The sequence below is a fragment of the Scylla paramamosain genome, chromosome 5 (assembly GCF_035594125.1).
Source record: "Scylla paramamosain isolate STU-SP2022 chromosome 5, ASM3559412v1, whole genome shotgun sequence".
Classification (NCBI taxonomy): Eukaryota; Metazoa; Arthropoda; class Malacostraca; order Decapoda; family Portunidae; genus Scylla; species Scylla paramamosain.
Window position 1 is genome coordinate 34,107,556 of NC_087155.1, and position 13,573 is coordinate 34,121,128.

General features: G+C 36.2%; 1 protein-coding gene across 2 annotated transcripts in view; it reads left to right on the forward strand.

The window, feature by feature from the left end:
* LOC135100875 (lysosomal-associated transmembrane protein 4B-like) overlaps window positions 1-5,699 on the forward strand; it is a 21,415-nt gene extending 15,716 nt beyond the window's left edge. For both annotated transcript variants that reach the window (XM_064004394.1, XM_064004395.1), the window contains exon 6: window positions 1-5,699. This exon is cut by the window's left edge and continues 1,020 nt beyond it. The gene's annotated coding sequence lies outside the window, so the exon portion shown is untranslated.
* Window positions 5,700-13,573: the final 7,874 nt, after the last annotated feature.

The window sequence follows — 13,573 nt, forward strand, 5'->3', positions numbered from 1 at the left end:
ACACACACACACACACACACACACACACACACACACACACACACACACACACACACACACACACACACACACACACACACACATTATATGATGGAAGGGGTGAATAGCTACATGAATCTGTTTACTAATGATGCAAAATTGATGAGAATAGTGAAGATAGAAAACTGTGAAGCTCTACAGGAAGATCTGAATGTGGTTTGGGATTGAAGTGGCACTTGGAAAATGGAGTTTAGCATAAAAAAATGTGGAGTGTTGAAGATTGGACATAATTGTGTGAGGCTAGTCTCCAGTTATAAAATGAGTAATAAAGTAAAAGTAAAGAGTGAGGAGAAAGACCTTGAAATTACTGTCACTGATAAGCTGTTCCAGAGATACATGTAGGAAGGAAGACGGGAAATGTATAATATGGTAAGAAACATGAGCAATGTTCAACTATCTGGATAAAGAGAGGATTAGGAATTCAGTTGTGACAATGATAAGACCTCATTTGGAACATGTGGCAGTGATATGGTCTCCCAGCACTAAAAGGGACGTAAAGAAATTAGAGAATACAACGAGCAGTGACAGTTATGTCCAGTCGTATCAGATCTCGTATGAAGAGAGATTGAAGAAACTGCCCATCTTGGAATAGAGAAGAGAGAGAGGTGACCTGATTGCCTTATATTGGATTTTGTTGGGCTATGAAAAATTGGAATGTATGAAAATTGGACTGGAGAGATTTGGTGGTGAGAAACTTTAGAAACAAGAGGGCATGAGATGAAGAACAGTGTGTATAAAAGAGATATTAAGAACAGTTTCCCAAAGAACTACAGGAATCTGGAATGAGCTGCAAATGGTAGTAGTAAATGCAATAACTATACATGATTTAAAGAAAAAAACTGGATAAGAGTAGATACTCAGACGGGACAGCACAAGCGTAGACTCCTCCTCCTGTAAAATACAACTAGGTAAACACACACACACACACACACACATAATATAGAATGGTAAAATAAGTTTTTTTTAAATAATTACATTATTGTTATGTACGTATAGAATAATTGTGTTAGAAAGGCATGAGAAAAATTCCTAAAGGCCATTCCACATGAAGGGTCAGCACATGAAAATGAGTTTTTAACATTGTTACCAGATCAGCTAAACTCTGGCAGCCATGGGTTGCACTTCAGCACACCTTTGTTGTGCACCAGGCAAGATTAGGCAGAGGGCAGTCTGAGGCACAAGGCCCCGAGCTGTGGAGTCATTCAGGCAGCAACAGGTCACTCAGACAGTGGCCTACACTAGTTACATACAGTATGATAACATGGGGAGTGCCAACTGTTGCAGAACAGTTAAATGTATAGCCTTGTGATCATTGCTATATGCATTAAACACATTAACACAGAACCCATGAAAGCAGAGAAGGTTAAATTGCAACGTCATAAGTCTAGCAATGTTGTTGCTCAGCTCAGCAACCAGTGCCTCAACAAAGGGGAGAGGCATTTCTATGGTCTGCCTGCCTGTGACTTGGACTCTTTCAGGGGGAAGGTTTCAAGACACTCCTCAGTTTTCTTTTTTTTTTTTTTTTTTTTTTACCATTCTCACATCTATGGGGGAACTGGCAATAAGTGGGCCTTTTTTTCATATTTTTTGTTGCTCTTGGCCAGTGGCCCTTTTATATATAAAAAAAAAAAAATCTGATGTCATAGAGTTCAACCACAAAATTGTTAGCAGTGTCTGCCTTTCAGGCACTTGCCCCATCATGTGGATAGGCCTTTAAAGGAGATGTAAGTACAGGAAAATTAAAGCAGATTTTAACAAAAATCTTCTGTTGTTGAGAGAAAACAAAGTAAAATTCATGATACAGATGCTTAAAGGCATTAAATGCCAAGACAGAACTGGATATAATAAGGTATTCTGAGACTTTTTTTCATGCATTCCTGGTAAAGAACTCAAAGGAGCTAGTCCTCTAATATTTATGATGGAACTTGATTTTATGTTCGTGTGTGTGTGTGTGTGTGTCTATAAATGGTTGAGAAATCCTCATGATTATTTTGTAATAGAAAAAATTGTATAATGGAGTTGAACAAAAATTAATTTGCACTTTATATATATAATAGAGCAGAGGATTTTAATTTCAACATAGAACAGTTATGCATTTCAAGGAATGCATAACACCTTACTTACCAGGGAAATTTTATGCATTGTTATTCCAGTAGAAGTCAGTAGGAACTCCTACTGCTGCATCTGCTGATGCTCTAAATCATAAATGCATTGACCAGACATGGATCCAGGAAAAAAATAGTTCCCATATTGTACTACAAGACAGAACACTATTGGATGAAATTTAAACCGTACATTTTACAGGTTTTCACTGGTGGGTTAGGTATTTAGTATAGTATAAAGTTCCTGCTTCTGCCTTCAAATTTAAGAGTCAGGGGCCACATTAACAAAGATTCTCAGAGTTTTGCTTAGACTTGTGCTTAAAGTTGTGCTGGGCTGAACTCTGTAAGTCCCTGTATGAAATGGTGAAAACAAAACAGTAAAATCTTATATTTCTCAATTTTGAGTTAATAGTAAAAATTTTTTTACATTTTTTTGGATTGAATAACAAAAAATTATAATTTGTCATTGATTTTGTTAGGATATGAACACACAAATTTGTGTTTATTAATAAGAAAATTAGATCCCGCACAAGGCAGGGGTATTCTGTCTCATTATTTACATCATTAAGTCAGCATTGCCCCACCACTCCCACTCAGTAGCACCTCCTTTCCTGTCCTTTTCCTTAATATGGAGATGATGACCCCTAAGGGCGAAAAGGCCAGTAGAGGAAACATAGTTGAACCAATGGCAAGACTTTTCTTCCATGTCCAATCAGTATTATGAGACAAGATGTAGCCTGAAGGGTTTCACTCATTCAGCAGCTCAAAAAAGATGCCTGGGGCTCTATTACTAAATAGGTAAATGAGTCATGCCAACAACAGGTCATCATTGCTGCAGAGCTGCATTTCCCATTGGCTAAATATCACTGTAATTATTACTTTAATCACCAGCATTAACATCACTCCTTCCTGTGAGACTCTCCAAGGTATCTTCCATCAAATCTGTCACAAATAAAACTCTTGCAGATCTAGTTTATATGTGTCCAACAGTTCAGAGTCACTCAGGGCATCAAGAACATCCTTATGGGGCTGATAATTCTTGAGGTGGCGGGCTCGGGCTCAGTGGTCGGCCATCTTTGTTTGGTTAACTTAGTGTATCTCTTAAAGTTAAGCTACATCCTGACCTGTCTTTAAGACCTAGACTCAGCACAACTTTGGAAGTTAAGCACAACTCTAAGCATAAGTGTTGGTCTGAGCCAAATCTCAAGTTAAAAATCTTTGTTAATATGGCCCCAGAAATATATATATATCCCTTAAAGCAAGAGCTCTTGCATAAGATAACAAGATTTGCATTATAGTACTTTATTGTATTTGATGCCATATAAGATATGATGTCTGGAAATCAATTTGATGAAGTTGGACCAGCGAATCATTGTAGCTTCATAAAATCTATCAGGAAGTTTCAGAACTCTTTGTTTTTTGACAAGATTAAATTAGTTTTGTGCTCAGAAACCAAGCTGCCCAACTACTTACTCTCTTAATATGAAGCCTGTGACTGCAAAAACCATGGTTCTACCTCCAAAGGATATGAAGTAATTCACTGTTGTTACCCAAAAAACAAAAACAGGACAAAGAATTCAAGTAAGGAATCCACTATGAGGTAACAGCAAAATTCTATAAAACTGAGTGCACATAAAGCAGCAAGTGTCAAGTACAGATCCAACTTCTCCATTTGCCAAGATGCAGCATCTCATATATGACTTCTTACACAATAGTTTGTTAATTTCATAAACTTTTCTAATTGATGTTTTGCTTTTCTTGAGCATGTATTCCATACCTCATGTAGGTAGTAGTAATAGTGTAATCATTCTTTTGTTGGTTTGCTGTGGTTCATTTAATAATTGTCTGTTGAAACTAAAATCAAATACTAAAATATATTAAAAATATTAAATTTCTGATATCATCTACTCTATTTTTAAAGGGAGAAGAAAATTATAGTGAAGATATTAGATTATTTTTATATTAAGTTTTAAAATAATAGTCCAGTAAATGTGGGAAAAAATAGCTTGTATATATTATATGTAGCATGTAGCAGGTGTGGTCTTTCTTGGGCACCCAGAAACCAGGACACAAAGGTGAAAGGTGAAACACTGTTTGTAAACTGGTGCTAAAATTGTTCAAGAAATCTGTTTGTCAACCAATTTGTTCATGAACTGAAGTTCCACGTTATGTATTTAGAAATACTTAATATATTAAGTTAAAAGCCTAAATAAAAGAACACAGACAAACACTACTTTATATTTGGTAGCTGGTCTTGTCCCATCAAATTTTTGAAGGCACTGTTAATTCTTGTACAACAACATTCAGTGCTTGATTTGTGAGGAGGAACAGTGTCTGATAAATTCTTAAACTTCTTGAACAAAGTAATGAAGAACCTTAAGCTACACCTTGTTCACTTAACTAAATTCTTTTGTCATGTTTGCATTCTTTAGTATAATAGTCCAAGCTTTCTTAATTGTGTTGATCATGCCTAGAACCATTATGAAGCATGCTCCAACAAAAAATGAGGCTCAAATAACAGCTGGAATACAAGAATCAAGATAAGAGTAGACACTAAGCATGATCTCTGCTCAGTGTGTGCTGTACTAAACCAAACATTCGGCATATTTTGTTACAGGTAATCATTACAACTAAATGTAATAATTGTTAGTAACAAGCACTGTAGAGTTCAAAACATGTCACTAAGCAAGATGATGATGGGTAAAAATACTCACTATGAATCTTTATTCCACAGTTACTGAAGTATACCTCATTATTCATAAAGTAATAGAGTAAGAAAATTATTTTAATGATGGAAAGTGCATATAATGTGTTATTGATAGCACCAGGAAGGTTTAAGGATGTGCTTTTTAAATTCCTTATTTTGCACTTCATGAGGAATGAATGATATATGTGCTATGCCTTTCTCTCTTTCTTCAGTTTACTTTTTTTTTTTTTTCATAGTATCATGAGTTACTTTTAACTTCTAATCCATTGAGGTATATTGGCAGATTTTTGAAATACTGAAAATGTTATCTGTGGTCAGTTAATCACTTTAGCTTGCTTTTCCTTCTTTGTAGGTATTTAAAAATACCCCTAATGGAAGGAAGGTTAAAAATAAAAAAATAAGAGTGGAAATAAAAAAATAAGAGTGGAAACAATCTCACATTGTTGTGTAGGTACTTTATTTAGCTCCATGTGGGACCATATCTCAATGTGCTTATGACTTGTGAAATGCAGGTGGGGAAAATTACCTCATAATCTTGGCAAGAACCTCACATGCATATGACATCTTTGTGCAGCATTGTATGCACTGAGAAATTAGGAATATTGACTTTGCTTTGGTTGTTATATATTATTGTTGCTATCATTATTGCTTTGACATCCATTACTATTACTATTTCTTCTGTATGTGATGCTGTTCATCACAATATAGAAAAAAGGTTCTTAATGCCTATGTAAATCATGTGCCATTACAAAACATAGTATTTGAGCATTTTTTTCTCATAAGCTGATTAATTTGATTTTTACCTCTTCATGAGTGACATAATAAAATTGCAAAAAATCATTACTATTCTACAAGCAAGTTTTATTTTTCCTTTCCTATCTATGTCTGTCTGTCTGTCTCACTTTTTTTTCTCAGGAATAAAGCTTAATTTTTATATAAAACTAAATCAGTGTAAATTGAATGGTCATTCGCCTGAATAAAAAAAAATGCAAGATTTCAGAAATTGAACAAGTTTTAAGAATAACTTTTACATAATTCGTGGCAGAGCAAGTATGGTGTAAAGATGTAAATTTAAGACAACCAAAAGTATTGGGACCTGACAACCATTTGGTTTCAACATCTAAGACAGTAAATTTTTTTGCCTATGTCTGAAAGTAAACAGCATATCCTTTGTTTTCCATGAAACAGCTAACTTCAAGTTTGTGGTCATGTTAACACAAACAATTACCGAACTCCACTTTACTGACTCATGCTTATCCCCAGGGGATGGCGAAGGCTTTTCTTATTGTAAAATCATGTTTAATTGTTATACCTCGGCCCCCTTTCCTACCTTCAGTATATCACATTCCTTCATATTTAGCCTGCCTCTTCATGCTTTGACTCTCGGGATGGTTGGAAAGATGATTGGAGAGAGGGAAAGACATGACTGGAAGGAAATATTGAAGCATACAAGTCTGTGTAAAGAAGGAATTTTTTAGCTACTCATGACAGCAAGAGGTTTCAAATTTCACCTTGTGTCCCTTGTTTGAGCTCAATGCCTGTAATCCAGAGATTCTTGATAATTTCATGTCTTGTGAGCTTGTCTGTAACATGTAGCAGGTGTAATCTTTCTTGGGCGTCCAGAAACCAGGACATGAAGGTGAAAGGTGAAATGTAAAACACCGTTTGCAAACTGGTACAAAAATTGTTCAAGAAATCTGTTTCTGAACCAATTTGTTCATGAACAAGAACATAAGTGAACTGAGGTTCTACTGTATGAATTTAGGAACACGCGGTGTATGCATCATATATATATATATATATATATATATATATATATATATATATATATATATATATATATATATATATATATATATATATATATATATATATATATATCAGTAAAATTCCCACATAAAGAAATAAATGACTGCCATTAAATTGTAGCGTCAGTATAACTGAAGGCTTTATTATTAATTCTCTTGCAGACAGGGTTGGAGTCACATTTTCATGCACACTACATACGTACTGTCGAGAAAACTAACTTAATCGGTACATGCTTGAGTGATGACAACATAGAACTGTAATCTTTTTTTTTTTTTTTTTACCTGAAAGCTAATACATTACTATGCTGTAAAAATAGTTCACCAGTTTTTATTTTTCTTATTCATTCTTTATATGAAGTTAGAGTTTTCCCAATAGGAATACCAAGAAATCTTACATTATTCAACAGTGAGATGATCCTGGCAGTAGCATAAGCGCAGGTAGGGTTGTAATGCTAGAGGCTCTTAGCCAAAAGAAGAAATTATACACATCTTCTTAAGGCTTTATAAAATTAAAAAAAAAAAAATGAATAAATAAAAAAAAAACTCAATCTATTGTGATGATTTCTTTGTTACTTGTACACTTTTATCCGTTACTTTTGCAGATAAGCATGAAGCGTCCAAGAGTCCTGATTTATGTCTTTGAACAATGTCAGGAAGAACAATCACAGGACAACCTCAACAACTAGTGTGATGAAAATTGAAATCCCCGCGCCCTCCTTCCTACCAGATCAGTAACGTTGCTGATGTAATATTTTTCTTCTTTTCTCGGTGTGCGTGCGTGTGTGTATATATATATATATATATATATATATATATATATATATATATATATATATATATATATATATATATATATATATACACAGTCGGTGTTAACAGATATCTATTCAAATTAAATAGACACAAGAACCACAGGCAGGCTTCTGGAGACTCCTATTCTACCTAATAAGCAGGGGCGTGCAGCTTTGAATACTTAATCATTCATACAATAAAACACCCATGGAGGTATCAGTAACTAAAATTATAGAGATATCATACATTCATGTAATGAAATACTCTGAATTTCAAGTCATATGTGTTTATAAACACACGCACATGTAAGCCTATCACATCATAATTATGTAGGCTTGGAGGTGACTGGCTGTTCCCCGCCATCAAAACCCTCTGGCGGCTACCAGCTGCAACAGCTCTCATACCTTACAGGCCGTTACAATGTCACTGCTAGATAGAAATTTACCAGCTTTGGTAGCGGCATAGTAACTTGGCCCTCCTACGTGGGTCTACCTGGCAAGGTAGACCCACGAAGTTTGATGAATCCGGACCAGGATACTAAAGACACACGCACCTCTCTCTCTCTCTCTCTCTCTCTCTCTCTCTCTCTCTCATGAACATATGACCTATAAATTCCACATTATGACCTTTAACTTCTACATTAATAACCCTACCCTCAAAAATTTAATGCCCCTCTGTCATGCTCATATCTGCCCTCATATCAAACTCACTGTTACGACAACAGCTTCCGCTCAAAAAGCTGTAAGAATAATCACACACCACTACTTAGAACACACAGCTCCTCTATTTAAACAAACGTGAATCCTAAGTTTGAACGACATATTGAAAACCTAAATATCTATGTTAAATACTGTATGAACAAGACGGCCATACAAAATATCCTCCCCACCTACAGCTATCTCACACGTCATTGTGATCAATTACGGCCTCTTCCCCACCCCCTCTCAAAATATCGTCACTCTACAGCATATTTAGGACCCGTAATTTGAAAGACTATTTCTCCCTACTCAAAATTCACCATCATTAGATACCTTTAAAAACAGACTGAAAGACTCATCCTAAATACAAACAGGCTACACGAGTACAATGTTCGCTCCCGACACAATGTCCATTTTCACAATGTCCATTTTCACAATGTCCATTTTCATCGTGACACCAAGACCTTTTTACCTCACTAGTCACATTGAAGTATGACTCCTGTGTTAGTGTGACTACTTTTCTCTATTTTGTTTACTTGTTGTTGTTGACCATTGCTTGTGTTGTTGTTGTTGTTGTTGTTGTTGTTCTTGTTGTTGTTGCTGTTGTGCTTGCTTGTTGTTGTTGTTGTTGTTGTTGTTGTTGCTGTTGCTGTGTTTGCTTGTTGTTGTTTGCTTGATGTTGTTTGCTTGTTTGCTTTTTGTTGTTGTTGTTGTTGTTGTTGTTGTTGTTGTTGTTGTTGTTGTTGCTGCTGGTGCTGGTGCTGGTGCTGCTGCTGCTGCTGCTACTACCGAACCTTAACAACGCAAAGAGAATGTCGCAGCCAAGAAATATGAAAGCAAGGTAAAAAGAAAGATCTTTCGCTTTACATTGGATGAAAGCATATTCTGCCGCGACACCTCCAGGGAGACGCAGGGTGTGAGATACAGATAGAGATAGATAGATAGATAGATAGATGAATAGATGTGTTGTTGTTACTGTTGTTACAATAATGATTATAATCATAATAATAATAATAATAATAATAATAATAATAATAATAATAATAATAATAATAATAATAATAATAATAATAATGATAATAATAATAATAATAATAAAAACAACAACAACAACAATAACATATAAAGGAAAAATAAGTCACTTACCCAATACGTAATTAGTGGACAAAGCAAGAACAGTCTCTCTCTCTCTCTCTCTCTCTCTCTCTCTCTCTCACAAAATGCTATTTATATATAAGGTAATTTTTTTTTCTGTGCTTTGCCTATACAAACTAAGGATACAGTACTTGCAGCGTAGCATACAAGCAGCATGTTCACACAGCTCAGACTGCTGTAAGAACGGCTAACTGATAGAACTTATCCGATTTCTCAAGTATATACTAATGCAAAGCATCAGGACTGTCTTATGTGGTTAGTGGACGCGTCTGTTCGGAGAAGCAAGCATAGTGAAGGCACAGTCATGTTTACAAGCAACAATATATATGTTTATCATCAGCAAATATGAAAACGAATAAAATAATTACAATTCAATTTCTATAGGATAATGTACGACCATATATATATATATATATATATATATATATATATATATATATATATATATATATATATATATATATATATATATATATATATGTAAAATTGTAAGCGCTTTATGACGCTTTGTTAATGCATTGTACTGGAGGTGACTGAAACGAGGTGTGTAGTACTCGCTCTTTGTATTTTCAGAAGCGGTCAAACCTGCGAATTAACATATCATCACCAATACCGAGAATAACACAGAAAAGTATATCAATAGGTAAAACTTGTACATTAATGTCATGACACATCACGTCGTCAATTCCGTAAAATATATGAGTCAATACACTTAACGGATTCAGTCGGTTCTACAGATGAACACCACCAGCACAAACACCGGAAGTCACCCCCTCGTCTGCGTGGTACAGTGCGGGAAACAATCGTCCTCTTGGTTGTATGCAAGGGATTACACTCGGGGATTTACCGGATGAACACTCAGGGATTTACTGGGATTTACTCTCCGCGCCCCCCCGAGACACGTCTGATGTGCAGGCGTGATTGTCGTGAAGTGGCTTTGGAGACGCTGCGGGGCCCCTACAGCCTATGATGTTCATTATGATGTAGGTATGTTATCAACACTTACTTCATAACAACCGACCCTTCAGCGAGAAAAAATAGCTGAGGGGGCAAGTTCCCACAGTTATCATCAAATATCAGAATGTAGCAAGGAACCAGTGGAAACTGGGAAGAGTAACAGAAGTATCTCCTGATCATGATGGCCTAGTAAGAAAGGTTAAGGTCCTGGTTTCAGACTGTAATCTCGACAACCAGGGAAGACGCACAAAGGCAAACAGGACCATTATAGAGAGGCCAATACATAGTCTAGTATTGCTGTTAGAAGGTAATGCATAATAATAGACCGGAGCATCCCCGCCAAGGAGCCAGTGTAACAAAACATATTATGTGCTAATCCTAGTTTTAAGGTACATTTCTTGGCTGCGACATTCTCTTTGCGTTGTTAAGGTTCGGTAGTAGCAGCAGCAGCAGCACCAGCAGCACCAGCACCAGCAGCAACAACAACAACAACAACAACAACAACAGCAACAACAACAACAACAACAAAAAGCAAACAAGCAAACAACATCTAGCAAACAACAACAAGCAAACACAGCAACAGCAACAACAACAACAACAACAACAACAACAACAAGCAAGCACAACAGCAACAACAACAACAACAACAACAACAACAACAACAACACAAGCAATGGTCAACAACAACAAGCAAACAAAATAGAGAAAAGTAGTCACACTAACACATTACTTAATTAGTAAATGCATTATAATAATAATAATAATAATAATAATAATAATAATAATAATAATAATAATAATAATAATAATTACTATTATAATAATAATAATAATAATAATAATAATAATAATTATTATTATTATTATTATTATTATTATTATTATTATTATTATCATCATTATCAGCAGCAGCAGCAGCAGCACCACCACCACCACCACCACCACCACCAACAGCAGCAGCAACAGTAGCAACAGTAATAGCAGCAGCAGCAAAAACAGCAGCAGTAGTAATAGTAGCTGTTACTGTGTGTAAAGCGTATGTACCTCATGTGATTATTCCTCGGCATATATAAGTGAAATGTTCAATAGTTTTCTATTTGCATGAAAACGTGTAATATGTGTGAGTATCAGTATTTAATGCTATATTAAGCACCGAAGCCGATGCTCACTTGTTGGTAGTGTGGGGTTAACCTGCTAGTCGCCTTCGGGCATCACTCACGGTCAAGTCGCGCTCAGACAAAGACGGGCAGGATGGTGACCGAGGTAAATACTTTAATTTTGTAGTAAAAACTGATTGTCATAGTGCTAAGTCAATTGCATGTATTGTTAATGAATATTGTAATATGTTGAAAGTGTTTAATATCAGTGTATAATGTTATTTTGTAAGAAATTGAGACCGAGAACTTGTTCGCAGTTCTTACGGTCATGCCTACCTCATCAATAAACGTCAGAGAGAGAACTGCCTTTCCTCGACCCTACGATGATGGGTGTGATCAGTAAAACAGATCACCTGAGAGCCAATTGATGCCCAGCCGGTGCGGCTACAGTAAGAACTCGGCCTACAAGCAAGAAATTGGCTCCATGTGAAACCGTAGCAAGAGTGAGTCACAGGACGAGGGGACGCTGACGTAAGCCTAAAGGTTGACCTCAGAGGCCCCGGGGTCAGCTCTACCCTTGACGACAACCACTCCCTTCTACCCACTGTGCCTCGCCACCATTTTGTAGAACCCATGGTCACAGGCAAGAAAGTATAATAGTATGTATGTGCACTGAATTGAGTAGCCTAAGTGAAAATTACCCACAATTAGCTAGTATTAAGAGTGGTAATTTTAAATTGCTCTTTCAGTGTCTCAGTATTGACACAATTAAGTTGTTAGATATGTCTGATACTGAGGAAATTAATGCCGTAGATGGCCTTAGGGAAGGTGAGGGTGAGCAAGTGGACAGGGATCAAACTTGTATTGAAGAAGTTAGTGTCAGGGAGCGAGTGCCAACCGATAAAGGAAGAGAATATCAAGTCAGTGTAACCAAAGGAAGAGCAGAGTCCTGTAAGCGTAAATGGAGCAGTGTTACCAGCAAAATTAAGAAAGGATTAAAAATTGTAATTAGCCCCTTTGAATTAGAGCCCATGTCAAGTGAAGTAATAGAGGCATTTCAGCAGTATTATGTGGAATACACAAAGCTGGTGGAACTAGAGCCAGAAAGGTCAGAGGAGCTAAATGAAGAGCTGGAACACAATCAACAAGTTCACCATGAAATATTAGAAAGTATAGAATGTAAAAGAAAGGAGTTAAAGAATGACAGAGGATCAATTTGTTCCAGCAAACGGTCTAGACATTCTAGAGTCTCATCTACTTCATCACGTTCATCAGCAGCACAAAGAAAGCAAGAAGCAGCAGCAAAGGTAGCCAGACTTAGAAAGGAAATGGAATATCATGATAGTTTAGCAGAGGCAGAAGTTATGTTAGCTAAGACTAAAGCAGATGCAGAAGTTATGTTAGCAAGAGACGAAGCAATGTTCTCAAAGAAAAAGAAAGAGAGAGATTTAGCAGTTGCTAGTGCAGAACTTAATGCTCTTAGCTTAGTTGAAGAAGAAGTAAAAATGCTTCCAGGTAATGATGAAAGTGTAGAGAAGCAAAGTTATCTTCAACAATACATAGAGTCACAAAATGAAATGAAAGCACAAGCAATTGCAAATCAACAAAGTGACAATGCCATGCCTCACAAATATGTTACATTCCATGACCCACAGAAACCTTCTTCTTGCAATAGAGATAATGAATTGATGACAAATGAAGTAGATGGACAAATATTTAGTGAACCTCAGGTAATAAATCTCAACCCTACAGCTCAAAGTCTTGTACCAAGCTCTCGTAGACACACTCATAATGTCAACATGCCTAATAATGTGAATAATGTGAGACAGAATCATCAATCCTTTTCCCATCCTGGGGGAACCTTTGCAATCAACATACCTGATCCCAAGTGGAGCCTCCCTCCAATAGAGCCTAACACTTTTGATGGAGAACCCATGGAATTTCCAAGTTGGTTGAAAAACTTTGAAACTTATGTAGAGTCTAAAACTTCTGTTGGTAAAGAGAGACTTGCCTACTTAGAGAGGTATACAACTGGTGAGGCAAAGAATGCCATTAAAATGTTAATGCACTTTAACTCTGATGCTGACTATGTGCAAGCAAAGAAAATTCTTAGTGATAGATTTGGAAACAAAAGCATCATAGCTGATGCTTACACAAATAAGTTAATGAATTGGCTACCAATCTCTCCGCATAATGGTCCAGCATTAACAGCTTTCTC